The sequence below is a fragment of the Astyanax mexicanus genome, chromosome 9 (assembly GCF_023375975.1).
Source record: "Astyanax mexicanus isolate ESR-SI-001 chromosome 9, AstMex3_surface, whole genome shotgun sequence".
Taxonomy (NCBI): Eukaryota; Metazoa; Chordata; class Actinopteri; order Characiformes; family Acestrorhamphidae; genus Astyanax; species Astyanax mexicanus.
In genome coordinates, this window is record NC_064416.1 from 12,373,738 (window position 1) to 12,388,259 (window position 14,522).

Consider the following 14,522-nt stretch of genomic DNA (forward strand, 5'->3'; position numbering starts at 1 on the left):
AGCATGGAGCAGCAGAGACAGCATTTATTCATAGCAGTATATTATCTGGCTAAGTATATTTGATAGCTGCGGTCAAATCGAGACCAGATCACGTTCACACCACAATCAAACTGCTCCAGTAAAAAATCTGCATGTTGTGTGGCGGTGGGGCAGATTACAAACTGTTACAAGTTGTCCCATTTGCTTAAACTGATGATCACATCATGCACACACACGCAGAGCATATGAAAGAACTGTGTTGGGACTAGGGGTGGGCGATATGGCCCTAAAATAATATCACGATATTTCATGGTATTTTGGCGATAACAATACTCTTGGCGATATGACAAAACACTAAATAAAAAAATATATATTATTTTGAGAATGCATTACCGCAACTAAATTAAAATAAATTCTATTATTTCATATATAGACATAAAAAAATACAAGAATTTATTCAGATTTATAACAGAATTCAATGATCCAGAATGTCATGATACTAATAATCCTAATAATACACTTCAAATATCTCCATATATCCAGGATTAAAGTAAAATAAGTGATACTGGACATATATAGTCTCTAGATATAGATATATAAAGGAAAATGAAAACAGTATGATAATATGATGATATTTTAGGGTATAATATCGTTCACGACATTCAAAAATGTTGGCGATATTTTTGTGTACGATATGATATTGCACACCCCTAGTTGGGACGTTGGGCAGTTTGGAGGTGGGAAAGTGAGGTGGGGATCATCCAACATCCTGATCTTACTATCACTCATATCAATGAATGCAATCAAATCCTCACAGCAATGTTCCAAAATCAGTGGACAATAAAGTCAGTTACTCAAACACGTGCAGAATAAACACAGAAACCACTGAAACAATATTGAGAACATCTTTATTTCTCCTCAACCTAAGATCAGAAAATGCATGTCCTTAGTTGATCTCCTCCACTACATCTTAAAATAGCTTTGAAAGATGGCTGAAACCAGGTTGCGCTTATTGGCTGTGTGATTCTATTAATACTACAGGTTAAAAATAGCGCCTGTGTCTACGTGATCAATAATGTAGTGGATCGTGAAGGAAGATGAAAGGTAAACTAAGTTCATGGATTTATTAGACTGTAAAAGGAATGGGATATCAGTAATTCAGTGCATGCATTGGCTGACCAGTGCCATTTGAGGATTTCAGAAATGTTCAGAAGGTTCGGCTTTGATTTCTGATCACCTCCATTCTTCTAAAAGTACAGGTACAGAAACAAATGACTCAGTTGCCTTACAGAAACTGAGTAAAGACATGTTCCATTCTGGGATTTAAACTATTGGCTGTGTGGTTTGAGTAGATGATAGACTTGAGGGCTATACTGTTACTTTCTGTTCTGTGTTCATACTTTGATTTAATAGATACTGGAGGTTCAGTATTCAGAATATGTGTCATCTGAATTATATATGCCTACCTACCTACCTACCTACCTACCTACCTACCTACCTACCTACCAGCAAGAAATAATTACTATTTATTATTATTAAGAATTTCTTGCCTCTTAATGTGTTTGAGAGCATCTGTTGTGTTGTAAAGAAGTAGAGTTGGTATACAGTGAATAGCAGTAAATAGAATATATATATATATATATATATATATATATATATATATATATATTGTTTATAGTTCAAACAGCACAACAAAATTGTGTGTCAAATTTGGGTATAAGCGAAAAATTCAGCCTTAAGTATAGGGATACAAATCCCATGTAGCTGATAACCACAAAGTAGGAAAATCCTGCTCACCAAACTGCAGTGTGAAACTGAAACTCTGAAACTGCCTGGACTGATTGTAAACAGTCACCTGACCCTTGGTCCTGACTTATTTTACTATTTAGATTTTTATGGGTATTTTGTAAAATTGTTTACAGTATGTTTGTACTGTAAATAATTGTACTATATTTTACTGTAATGCTTATATTAACTTTTGGTGAGTATTTGTTTTTACTTTACATAAGCTTTTGCTACATTATTAATATTTTATACATAACCATACTTTAAGTTACTGTTCTTTACAATATGGACACAAAGTTGACAAACTTTGTTGTTTTTTTATTTGAATGTTTAAAACTGATATGTTTATTTACAAAAAACTTTTTATAAAAATTAAGTAGACTTTTGGATTAATCTTAAAATAAATAAGTTGATTTTTAGCATTTTGTCATATTGCTAAGAATATTCCTATGGCAAATATTCTCCGAAATATTGTAATATTTTCTTTAGGGCCATACTGCCCACCTCTAATGTTCGTCTTGGTGCCATATATCACAGGACACCCGAACAGATCTTGTGGACTTTATGCTTTAAAGGATTAGAGTTGTTTTTGCAGTACAAAAGAAACATGCACAATGTTATGCCAGTGGTTTTATTGTTATGGCTACTGTTACCATATTTTCCCATCTGTAGTGTCAGTGTTGGATGTAGTTTTGAAAGGCGTGCAGATGCAGCAGATCGTGCAGCTGATTCCGGGAACTTGCCCGACACCATCATTAAGGAGTGGCAGTGGAAGCATGGCAGTCATTATTATTAGCAGTCCTTTCACAACACTTTAGGCACATTTGTGTGAATAACCATAGCAACTGATAAGCCATCAATATTTCTTTTATATTGAGGATTAGACTGGTTTCCTGTGCCCAGCAGCAGCTTGCAAAAAAAAAAAAACTCTGCAAATCAGCTGCAAAATCCAGCAAACTGTTTTATCACTCCGTTTACCGCTGCTGTACTCAACATGTGCTCATTTACAGCCCAGAATAAATATATATAACACTTCGAACAGTGTTAATAAATTAAATTTGCCAATGTGTAAACAAGATTATAGTGTTTAAATGGAAAAAACGAATTAAAACAGGTACAGTTTTAGCTTTAGAAATAAATGCAATAAACTATTTATGTCACTTGTACAATATTAATGTAAAAGCATAATAAACTTTTAATTATTATGAATGTTAAGACAGTAGGAATGCAGAAATATTAACAAAATTAATTGGAATTGGAATATTTAAAATATGAATGATCAAGCTTAAAAAACTACATAAAAGTAATTATGTAGTAAATGACTGCATTAAAGTGTATAAAATTGCTACTGCAGTCCGATTCCATAACACAGGGGAGAGTTGTCTGCCCCGCCCCTCGTCCCTATCTCTGTGACCTATAACAGTTAATATTAGCATGTTTTTGCATGACTGTTAGCCAGCACTAGTCTTGATTAATTTACTTAAATTGGAGCGTTTTCTCACCAGCACTATTTGATCTGGTTAAAATGGACTGATTTGTTTGTATGTTTAGTGCGGTTCAGCTAAGCAGGTGTAAAAACAGTAATCACACTTGGGTGTGGATCAAAACAACCGGCCCTGCTAGAAGATGTCTCGTTCTGGTCCCAAACAAACTCTCAACAGGTTTGCTTGTGGTGAGAATTTCACGACCTGACCCAGCTATCAAATATACTCTTTTTAATTGAGATAATTGCTGATAAGGCTCAGTTTAATCTGACATGTTAGCCAAATAAAGCTTATTACCACATTATGAACAAACTCTGTCTCTGTCCCATGCTGTTTACATATGCCGCATATGCTTTGTTCGCTGCTCGCAGCCGCGTGACTACGTTTTGTGATAAAGCAGCTTCACACTGCACAGATATACACGGTGGAACACAGATTCTTTGTTACTTTTACTTTCTTGCTCCCACACCAGACAGCTCTGACCAATCAGAGGAGACAATGTGCTCGCATGGTTTATTGGTGCGCATTTTGGTGTGTTTAGGTTTATGCCTGTGTGAAACCAAACCAAACAGAGGGAGAAACGCTTCAAGTAAACAAACTCATCAACTGATCTGGACCAAAGAAATGAATTACAGGTGTGAAAACACTCAAATCCTCTCTGCACATGGACCACAGAGTATAAAATGAATATTATATATATATATGAATACTGTTGAAATGATTTAAAATGCCCACCCCAACCTCAGTTAGATGAAGTTTCGTGCATACCTGTTGAGGAGAAGATTAGCGAGCTCGGCATCTGTCTTTTAGTACTTCTGGACTCTTAAGTCATCACCATCTATCTTCACAGTGTCAATATTTAGCTTTAGTCCAACTCTGTTTCTGTGCTTTTGATTTGCAAATATTATGTGGCAAACTGGGGTGTGGAAATGTGACTAAGGTTATTGGTTCCAATCCTGACCATGAAGCTTGGCATCAGCTGCCAGATCCCTAGGAGAGCACAATTGGCCTTGCTCTCTCTGGGTGGGTAGATGGTGCTCTCTCCCCTCATCACTCTTAGGGTGATGTTGATCAACACAAGGCATCTGTGAGCTGATGTATCATAACCGAGTCGCTGCGCTTTCCTCAGAGCGTGCTGTGATGCTACGCGGCAGTGTTGCATCAGCAGCAGTTTGAAAAGAGGTGGTGGCTGACTTCACATGTGTTGGAGGAGGCATGTGCTAGTCTTCACCCTCCTTGTGTTGTGGCATCACCAGTGATGGGGGGGCGGGAAGGGGGGTATACAGCTGAGTAGCAGCTGAATGGATGGGACAATTGGCCTAACTAAATTGCGAGAAAATGGTAGAAATTTTTTAATAAATATTTTAAAAAAGAGCTGACTAACAGCTATCAAAATGATATTACTGTGATAGCAGGTCCTGAGTGATATTAAAATATAAAAAATGTGTTTAAAATGATGTTGCCATTATTGAAATATTTTTATATCGCAACAATTATCGATATGACTAGACAGAATTATTTTCCAGTCATAGTTCACAGCATTAGGTAGTATATTAATAGCTTTTCTGTCTGTTGAACTTCCTGTGCTTTAGCTTTCAGAGGCTTTAAACTCTTCAGATGTCTGGTTTAATTCCCCAAAGGAAACATTCCTTCTGATTTATCATTACCAACATTACGTTTAAAGACAGTCTGTCTGTGTGTAGACTCAGTACAATGGACCCTTTCCCACCAAACTCACACTAAATTACTTTATTTGCAGTTTTTATTCAATTCAACGTCTGTGTTAAAGAGAAAACCCTGAACTGCAGAGCGATACGACCCTACGTTATTCAGTTGAGCAGAAGTTTGAGATCCTAACCGCTGTAGTGAATTAGTTCTGTGTATTTTATCAGCCTGTGAAAGTTGGAGCTGTTAAAGGGTATGGCCTGATAGGGGTATAGAACAGGGTCTGTGAACCCTTATCTGTGCTTCACAGTAGCAGCTGCCAGTGCAACGAAATGTATGTCAAGATTTAACCCCCTCTCCTCCTCCCCCTGACTGAAACAGAACACTTTATAGGATATAAGGGGTTTCTGGTATGGCCGTGGTATGGGATGATGATGATGATGATGATGATGATGATTATGAGCAGGAGGAAGAAATGATTTGGTCTGGATGGTGGAAGAAGCTGTAGCTGCATAATAATGAAAGCACATGTGACCCCATATCCTCGTCAGAACTGCTCCGAGCTGTTAGTCTGATTACCACAGCACAGCCTTGTAAAAATGTCAACAGCACTGCATTTGGATCAGATTATTGTGATATAAATGGGCTGGAGCACACAATTACACTGCCTTATGTTTATGGGCCTGTAGGAATTGAGCTTTAAGCTGTACAGCTGTCATGTAGCATTTCTGCGAGCAAGAATCACACGGGTGAAGGAATGATCTGGAGTTATTGAATATCAGTTGAAGAGGTACTATTTCGGGTCTGATCGTGTAGAAATAGAAGCAAATCTGATGTGGGTTTATAAGAAATGTTCACTAAATTATAACTCAAATGCTGGTAGACCAATATAACAATGTGGGTGTGTAATAATGAGTTTTTAGCGTGATATTTTAGTTTACCATGTTTAAAATGTGTTCATTAACAAGCACCTAAAATTATTAATTTTAAGAATTAGTATGTCAGCAAAGAAAACAATTAAAACACTGTGAATAAAATTAATCATCTGGTTCCAGTTGTATCTGGGGTCCACATATTTGCATGTGTTGGTAATAATGAATAATCATGTAATGGTGTTATGTTATCAGAAGGGTAAAAGTAGGGTCATTTGTACATAAGGGCAAATGGGACAGTCAAGCTATGCTGTGCAAGTTTTATGTCCTTGAGTAAATCGGGGAAAACTTCCTAGCTATACAACAATAAAATCTAAATTAATTTAAGAAAACTGTCCCAATCATCCTTTTTCATAATACTGTAAAGTGTTACAGTTACGGTAAGGAAGTTACATTTGAAAAAAAAAAAAAGTTATTTAAGGATTACAGTTTAAAAAGAACCACTAATCTTCCCATGTTTGTTTCTAATAGAGTTATATTTCTTGCTTTAAAATGCGGAGAGAGTGTGCATTTCTACCACAGAAAAAACGGTGCGAAGAGTCTAAAAGCGGAGAGGGTGCGCATTTCTACCGCAGAAAAAACGGTGCAAAGAGTCTAAAAGCGGAGAGATTGCTAATTTCTAGCGCAGAAAAACAGGGCAAAAGAATCTAAAAGCGTAGAGAGTGTGCATTTCTAGCGCAGAAAAACGGGCCAAAGAGTCTAAAAGCGGAGAGAGTGTGCATTTCTACCGCAGAAAAAACGGTGCAAAGAGTCTAAAAGCGGAGAGGGTGCGCATTTCTACCGCAGAAAAAACGGTGCAAAGAGTCTAAAAGCGGAGAGATTGCTCATTTCTAGCGCAGAAAAACAGGGCAAAAGAATCTAAAAGCGGAGAGAGTGTGCATTTCTAGCGCAGAAAAACGGGCCAAAGAGTCTAAAAGCGGAGAGAGTGTGCATTTCTACCGCAGAAAAAACGGTGCAAAGAGTCTAAAAGCGGAGAGGGTGCGCATTTCTACCGCAGAAAAAACGGTGCAAAGAGTCTAAAAGCGGAGAGATTGCTCATTTCTAGCGCAGAAAAACAGGGCAAAAGAATCTAAAAGCGGAGAGAGTGTGCATTTCTAGCGCAGAAAAACGGGCCAAAGAGTCTAAAAGCGGAGAGAGTGTGCATTTCTAGCGCAGAAAAACGGGCCAAAGAGTCTAAAAGTTGCCGTAATTAAGGAGTTTATTATTAAGAGACATCATGAAATTAAACATCAATTTGAAAAATCTTAGTTTACACAACACTGTCAAAGATAAAGATAATAAGTCATGTAAAATGGTGTGTAAATGAAATAATCAGGTAAAAAGTATTATTTAAAGTGGTATATTTCATTATTTGTTTTATTAAAGAGTCTGTGGCTCGTGACTTCAAATATATTTCTCCTTCTGGCCCCCAACAAAAAAAAGTTTGGACACCCCTGACATGGAACTGGTTAAGAGTAACAGTGTTCCCAGTTGGCTTGCTGTAAAATGTATTCGCTGATACAACATTTAAAAAAGACCTTGTTTTTAAACAAAATGAACATCAGTATCTAGTATAAATTAGCAGATTTTTAGCAAAAAAAATCTCTCAGCTTCAAAAGACCCAGCCTGAATTTTTAATTAAACATTTGAAGGTTTGATAATCACCATTGAATCAATGTTTCCAAACTGTATGATTAGCTGCCTGCATTTATTAATTTATCCATAAGAATTTAGTAAGTGATTTTAAAGAGACAAATCATCCAAAAGGAGCAGAAAGTAATCAAATTACATGAATTTAATAGAGTAATCCCTTTTTGTTAATGTTACAATTGCATATTTCTGATGGAGTGTTCTGAGTTCTTGGAGTGGTCAGTACCTACCAAAGGTGCTCCAAGGAATGACAATCAGTTTCCAAGGCTGATGTTCCTCTGATGTTAATGGAGTCCATGCCTCAATGGGTCAAAGCTGCTTTGGTGGCACAAGGGAGGTCTACAATCTATTAGGAGTTAAAAGTTTTTAATGTTATGGCTGATGGTATAATTTTAGTCTCTAGGATCAGCTAAAATGTACTCCAATATAATCCCAATGTTAAAATCTTTAAAATCTCTTTGATGAGGACTGTGGAAGGGATTAGTCTCAGCATCACTGAAGCTGATTTTACAGCAGGCCTATCTGTAAACCCAGTGTGATATATGACCGATAGCTTCATCATAATCATCTACTAATAATAATCTCTACTCTGGAATTGGTAATTGTTCTTTGTTGTTATAAATTGTTCAGTATTCATGTGTTAGTGAGTGATTATGGCACTAAGTAGCACCAATTACTCCTGCAGAGATAAGTGCTCATCCTGAGTCAATTGTTTTCCTCTCTGTCCTGTTAATCAATTACAAGTTACATCATCCTGAATGAGTGTTAATTAAAATATGAAATGGGTCCAGATATGAATACGAGCATTGCCTAATTATTGGCTCACGGTGGCTTTTTCCTGTGTCTCAAAATACTGTCCAGTTGATAAGGTGCAGAGGTGGAAAGTAATGAATTACATTTACTCCCATTACTGTAATTGAGTAGATTTTATGAGTAATTTTTTTGTTTTTAAAATAGGTAATTTTACTTTTACTCAAGTACATTTTGACACAAGTAATTTACTTCGCTACTTTGGAAAACTCCATGTTATTGAGTAAAAATAAAAACCTGTGAAAGCATGTGGTGGTAAGTATTATTATCATTAAACAAAAATACTGAACTGTAAAACTATAAAAATATGGTTTATAGTCACATATATGACCATAACCTATTTATTATCTTGAATAATAGTTCATTAAAAACGATTTAATTTATGATTTGTACTTTTTTTACATCAAATAATTAAAAGTAACTATGTAACTTTTACTCAGAGTACATTTTAAATTGAGTACTTTTTACTTTTACTCGAGTAGATTTTAGATGAGTACTTTTACTTTTACTTGAGTTCAATTTTAGCAAAGTAAAGGTACTTTTCCTTAATTAAAAATTTTCAACACTTTTTCCACCATTCTTGGTCCAGAGAAATAATCATAAACATCTGTGGACCTACTGCATACTCATTAAGGGTGTGCCATATTGTATTATTCGCGACAATATTGGGATAATTATTTAAAAAAAAAATCTTGTTATTTAGCAGTATCCTTTTATAAAAGCAGGCTAATTTGTATTTGTTTGCTTTTTAGTTTTTGTTTCAGATTTGTAGTAGATGTTTTGTTACATTCATAGTCATATTTTATGGAGTTTTTGTTCTTTCAGATTTGTTTTGTTTCAACTGAATAGGGCTGCACGATATATTGTTTAAGCATGTGCGATGTCACTTAAGGCAATTAAATCAAATGCGTCCTGTTGCAGTGTTTTGATTCTTGACACAAGAAGTAGATACACAGTGCTGTCTCTGTGTCTGTGTGAGTGACAGGCTGCTGCTGCCTGAGAAGCACAAGGGGGAAGGGGGAGTGTGAGGAAATATATACACAAGTTAACAGCATGGCCTCCAAAAATGGCTTAAAAGGCCAAATTTAAAGAGCTGATTAGTGTTGTTTTGCTGTATTCTTTGGGTTTTGAGTGCTCGGTGTTGAGTCAGCTTTTCATCGGCCTGGATGCGAGACAGCGCACGGTTGGGGGTGGGGCTTTTTATGTCATGGGCCCTGCATTGTTTAATATTGCGATATATATATATAGTTGAAAAAAGAACATTTGCAATGTAAAACGTTTCCAATATCGTGCAGCCCTACAACTGAACACTGTTGTATAACAGTAATAGAATATTTTAGAATATTCAGTGTTTTTTTTTTCTTCATATTGTAAGGCAGTGGAATTCAGCTTCCCATTTGCCCTCCTCCCATATTAGTAACGTGTTTGTTACTAGCAATCTGACTGGTATAGTTAGAGATAGTGATTTAGTAAAAGCTGCTGTGAGGAGTAGACAGTTGGGTTGCATGAACAGATGCTATAATCTCATTCTATGCCCAAGAAAGAGCCCCTTAAACAGCCTCAGTCTCTGTGAAGCCTCAGTGCCTCAAGTGAAAGTTATAAGAATACTGTCGCTAAGTTTTTGTGAGTGCTGACTCTGAACTCTTGTCATGGTTGCCCCTACACCCATGCAAATAAACTCCACCTGAAGGTTCAGGTATCATTCAAATATGGCAGTATCACCACGAATATTACTTTATGCAAAAATACCCAGAGTTATTGAGGTATTATTTAAGGAACTGACACCCACCCCTAATACTCAATCTGCTTTTGTTTATAGAGAAAAAATAAGCAATTGTATCAAAGCCAATACAGTTGTCACTACCTACTATGTTTTTCCCAGTGTTATCACTCTGAAATAGGGTCACCAACAAAAAAGGTCACACACTCTAATATTAAGATTTATTTCAATTCAGTGTTGCATTATTTTTTCACCAAGAGCTTGATCATTGATGATGGTGGAGTCATTGATCATTGATCATCATTGATGATGGTAGAGTCTGACCACTGCACAAAGTCTTCTCCAGCACATCCCAAACAATCTCAATGAGGTTAAGGTCTGGACTCTGTGGTGAACTCTCTCAATCCATGTGTGAAAATGATGATCTCATGCTCCCTGAATCACTCTTTCACAATTCCAGCCCCATGAATCCTGACATTGTCATCTTGGAATATTCCCGTGCCATCAGGGAAGAAAAAATCCATTGATGGAATAACCTATATTCAGTATATTCAGGTAGTCAGCTGACCTCATTCTTTCAGCATATACTGTTGCTGAACCTAGACCTGCAGACCAACTGCAGCATCAACCCCACATCATTTACTTACTTAAATCCAGGTGGCGTCTTTTTTTTTTTTTTGGCCAGGCAGTGTATAATGTACGTATAAAATCAATAAACCAAGCAAATTCAGGTTGGCTGACTCTTTATCATACATTCTAAAGTCCAAAGTGTTACAACACTGTGTATTAGAGCCTGGCATCTGGCTTTGTATTGGATTCCATATTCCATCCAGTGGTTTGGCCTTAACCAGATATAACCCTGAGGTCGCATGAAGTGACCATGTGTAAATGAGGTTAAACAGGGCTCAAGCTGTAGCAGCAATAGTAGCTTCAACCAACTTTGAGAGTGTAACTCTTTCTTACATCTTCACAGTTCTAGAGACTTTGGTTGTTGTATACCAGTGTCTACTGAGGTGGAATCTAATTTATTCATTTATTAAAATGAGTTTATTTAAGCAGACTTGATCCCAACATCTCTCAGCAGCTTTAACTTCCACTCCCAGAAATAAATTTGACTGATCTATGAAGTGCAGACTGCCGTAGCCTTTAAAGCACGTAACACAGACGTTAGGTACCTGATTATTTATTTATCTATCTCTACACGTATCTTGCTGAGCTAATTTTATAACTCTGCCTTGGGTATGCTAATTTCTCAAGCAAACTTGAGACACTGATGGCGCCTTTACTTCCTGAAAACTCCTGCAGAATAGCAGTTTTTTTTTATATATATAATTTACAGAACATCTTGGCGGGCAGCTGGCTAACTCTGTTTGCAGGGCACGTTCAAGGTCCTTCAGACCGAAATGTTGATTACGCTTGCTTGAATATCTATCTCCTGATGTATCTGCAGGATACTTTGGGTTTAAATGGACTGAAACTGCTGTAACATTCGATTGCACAACACTCATCACTTGTCTCGTACCTTCTGCACTCAGGCATGGCACTAACAGACGGCCTTGCCAGACTTGTGCTGCTGTTTTTTCACTATCTGACTCAGTCTGCTCCTTCACAGGTAAACGGATAAAATGACTTATAGAGGCAGAGTTCCTCATTTGTGCATGTTATCTTATATATATTTAAAATGAACTGCACACTGTAACGCCTGAAGTTTGTGAAAATAGTTTGAGGAAACTGGTGGTTTTAAACGATCTAGGTTTTTATTAGCGTAAATCTTTTGAGCTTAAAGAACACCCTGAACTGAGTAAAATAGCGTTTCTAGCTAACTGGGCAATCATTTATGTAAATGACACCCTGGACTTGCACAAAGTACAAAATCTAGAAGGGTGATTCTCATGAAGCTGCAGGAATTTTTTTTATAATAAATACTTAATTCATAAAAACTCTGATATTGTGTGTAAAGCAAATAGGGAGTACTGTATGGATCTATTGTTTTCATCATCATATAAAATGATTTTTATATAAATTAAATAAAAAATATATGGAAATTCTCATTACCGTTATGTGTCTGTATCCCTTCTTTCTAATTTTAAGTTAAACCATATAAAAATTACTAAGCATATAAAATAAATAAAATAGGGTAAAGTCATTTAAATATCTATATTTATACATAATAAAAATATTTTTTTTGTTGAACAAAAAAATGTACTTGATTTTAAACAAGATAACTGTGTCCAAACAATTTTTTTCTCATTACCGTTTCATGATGTCACCCCCCTATAAAAAGTACACTGTTCCATGTTTTGTTACACAATTGCCTTAACTAAGTTTCATTACCGTTACATTTATTCTCATTACCATTTTATTGTGTTCTCATTACCGTTATGGATCTAAAATGTTACATTTTTAAAAATGTTTCACATCTTATCATAACTTTTGTTCATTTTACTATAGTATATCCCTCACCTGTTGTCCACATGAGTTTTTGATCAAACATATTCTAAAATCATTTCCATCAATTAAAAAAATAAAATATATATTACAAATGTTGTATCGGTAGTGAGAGTTGCTTAACAATAAGTAAATAAAAAAAACAAGATCAAAGTAATTGTCAAGGACGGTGCTGTTAAGTTGATGGGATATGTTGTGAAAATATGAAATCATCAAAAAAAATGTGAACCGTTGATCTAGCTTCGTCATTTACTGTAACTGTGATGAGAATTATTCTGGATCATATAAGATTCAAATGATAATAAAATTCTATTTAAAAAAAAATATATGAAAAAATAATCAATATAGTAAAATACACATTCTATTTTAGGTTCTCAACTTGAAAAAAATGCTGCAATGAGGTGGAAAACTTTTTTTATGTTAATGTGAAGGTCTTCATGAGAATCACCCAGAAGTCAAAACCAGGTTTTAGGTCCAGATTAGTGAATGAGTGGCCACAGTAGAATTCAGCAAACATATAAAGAGAAAGGGATACTGTATTTTTCACACTATTAGGCACATTTTAAATTCTTTCATTTTCCTAAAAATCGAACAGTACGTCTTATAATCCGGTGCTCCTTATGTATGAATTCTACCAGTCAGGTATTAAGGAACAGTATAACTACTCCGTTGAAGTACAGCATTATAAGGGATTTTTAGCAAAGTTTCTCAAGCGTGTTAGCATTAGCCGCTAACCGCAGCATTGACACTTTTGCCATACAGAGGTGAGTGTATTAGACCGTAGTCTGCGTGTTCACAGTGTTAAAACAAGTTACAGGGGGAGAACCACTAGCTGATAGCACCCTGGGTTCCTCATTATGCCGCTGTCGGGCAGCATTTACTAGCGCTAACCATGGCTGGCTAATGCTGCTAACCGCGGCTGGCTAGTGCTCTTTTTTTTTTAGCTTACGTGATCCCAAATTTCTGTAGTATTTAAGTTATTAAGGAATTAAGTTAATGTAAGTAGAGCAGATAGATTTCACAGCGGAGAGGTCTGTTCTTGATCCACGTAAAGGCTGCCATTTCCATGGATCAAGAATCGATCTCTGCACTGTAAAATCTGTGGGGATGACTACACATTGATGGTTAGTATTGGGAGCCAAGGGAAATGGTGTTTTATTCTTTATGTTTGCTCTGCACAAATAGAAAAACTTTAAAAGTCAGCATGTCATTTAACATGTGCAAGAGTGTGTATTCTAACTATTTGTTTTTCAGCTTATTTGATCCTAACTTCCTGTAGTGTTTAAGTCAGAATAACTTAGTTCAGCAAGCAAAACTCTATTTTTCATCCAGGTGAACATATAAGGAAGGGTGACCAGTGGGAGTGACTACACAAGTGAACTAAGTGTTTATCTTAATGATTTTTTTTTTTTCTTACCATCTTAAGTGGTCAAGAAATTGCTGTGGTATTAAAGACAGGGCTCGTACGGTCATGAAAAACTTGGACAAGTCCTGGCCAGGCCTGGATAAGTTTTGGAAAAATAAAAATACCCAGAAAGTTTTGGAAAAGTAATGGAAATGTTTCCAATTATCGACGGAGAAAATCAATTTTGAGCTAACAAATACGTCAGCTCAGAGTAAATTCAGTAATTTAGCCCTACACAATGGAGCTCTCATGATCTGACACACATTTTATTATAAAAGATTGTGTGTCCAATTCATTTTAGGCCTACTATAATACATTTCCATTATAGTTTTGGTTGATTTTTGTTTTTATTGTCCATGTCTGCACTGATGTTTTAACCCTTGTGTTCATATTTTTGTTACTCGTTTACTTTGTTACTTGTATTCAATTCAGCAAAATTAAGCAATTTTACATTAAAATTCTTTACACATGCTTGCTTCACCTAAATTGCAAGCAATATAAACAGTTTAGTTTTAAGCTGGTTAATATTTGCATTTTACCTTTCTTATGTTACATTTCTTTCAAAAAGTGCTACCCTTTTGTTTTATTAGTTTTTTAATAAAATGTAAAAGAAAATGAATTAAACTCAAGATATGAGTAGAAAATTTGTTTAGTTTCAAATTTAC

At 35.8% G+C, this 14,522-nt stretch overlaps 1 protein-coding gene across 1 annotated transcript in view; it reads left to right on the forward strand.

The window, feature by feature from the left end:
- LOC103036561 (chromodomain Y like 2) overlaps positions 1 to 14,522 on the forward strand; it is a 63,240-nt gene that overhangs the window by 13,528 nt on the left and 35,190 nt on the right. The gene's annotated exons all lie outside the window — the stretch shown is intronic.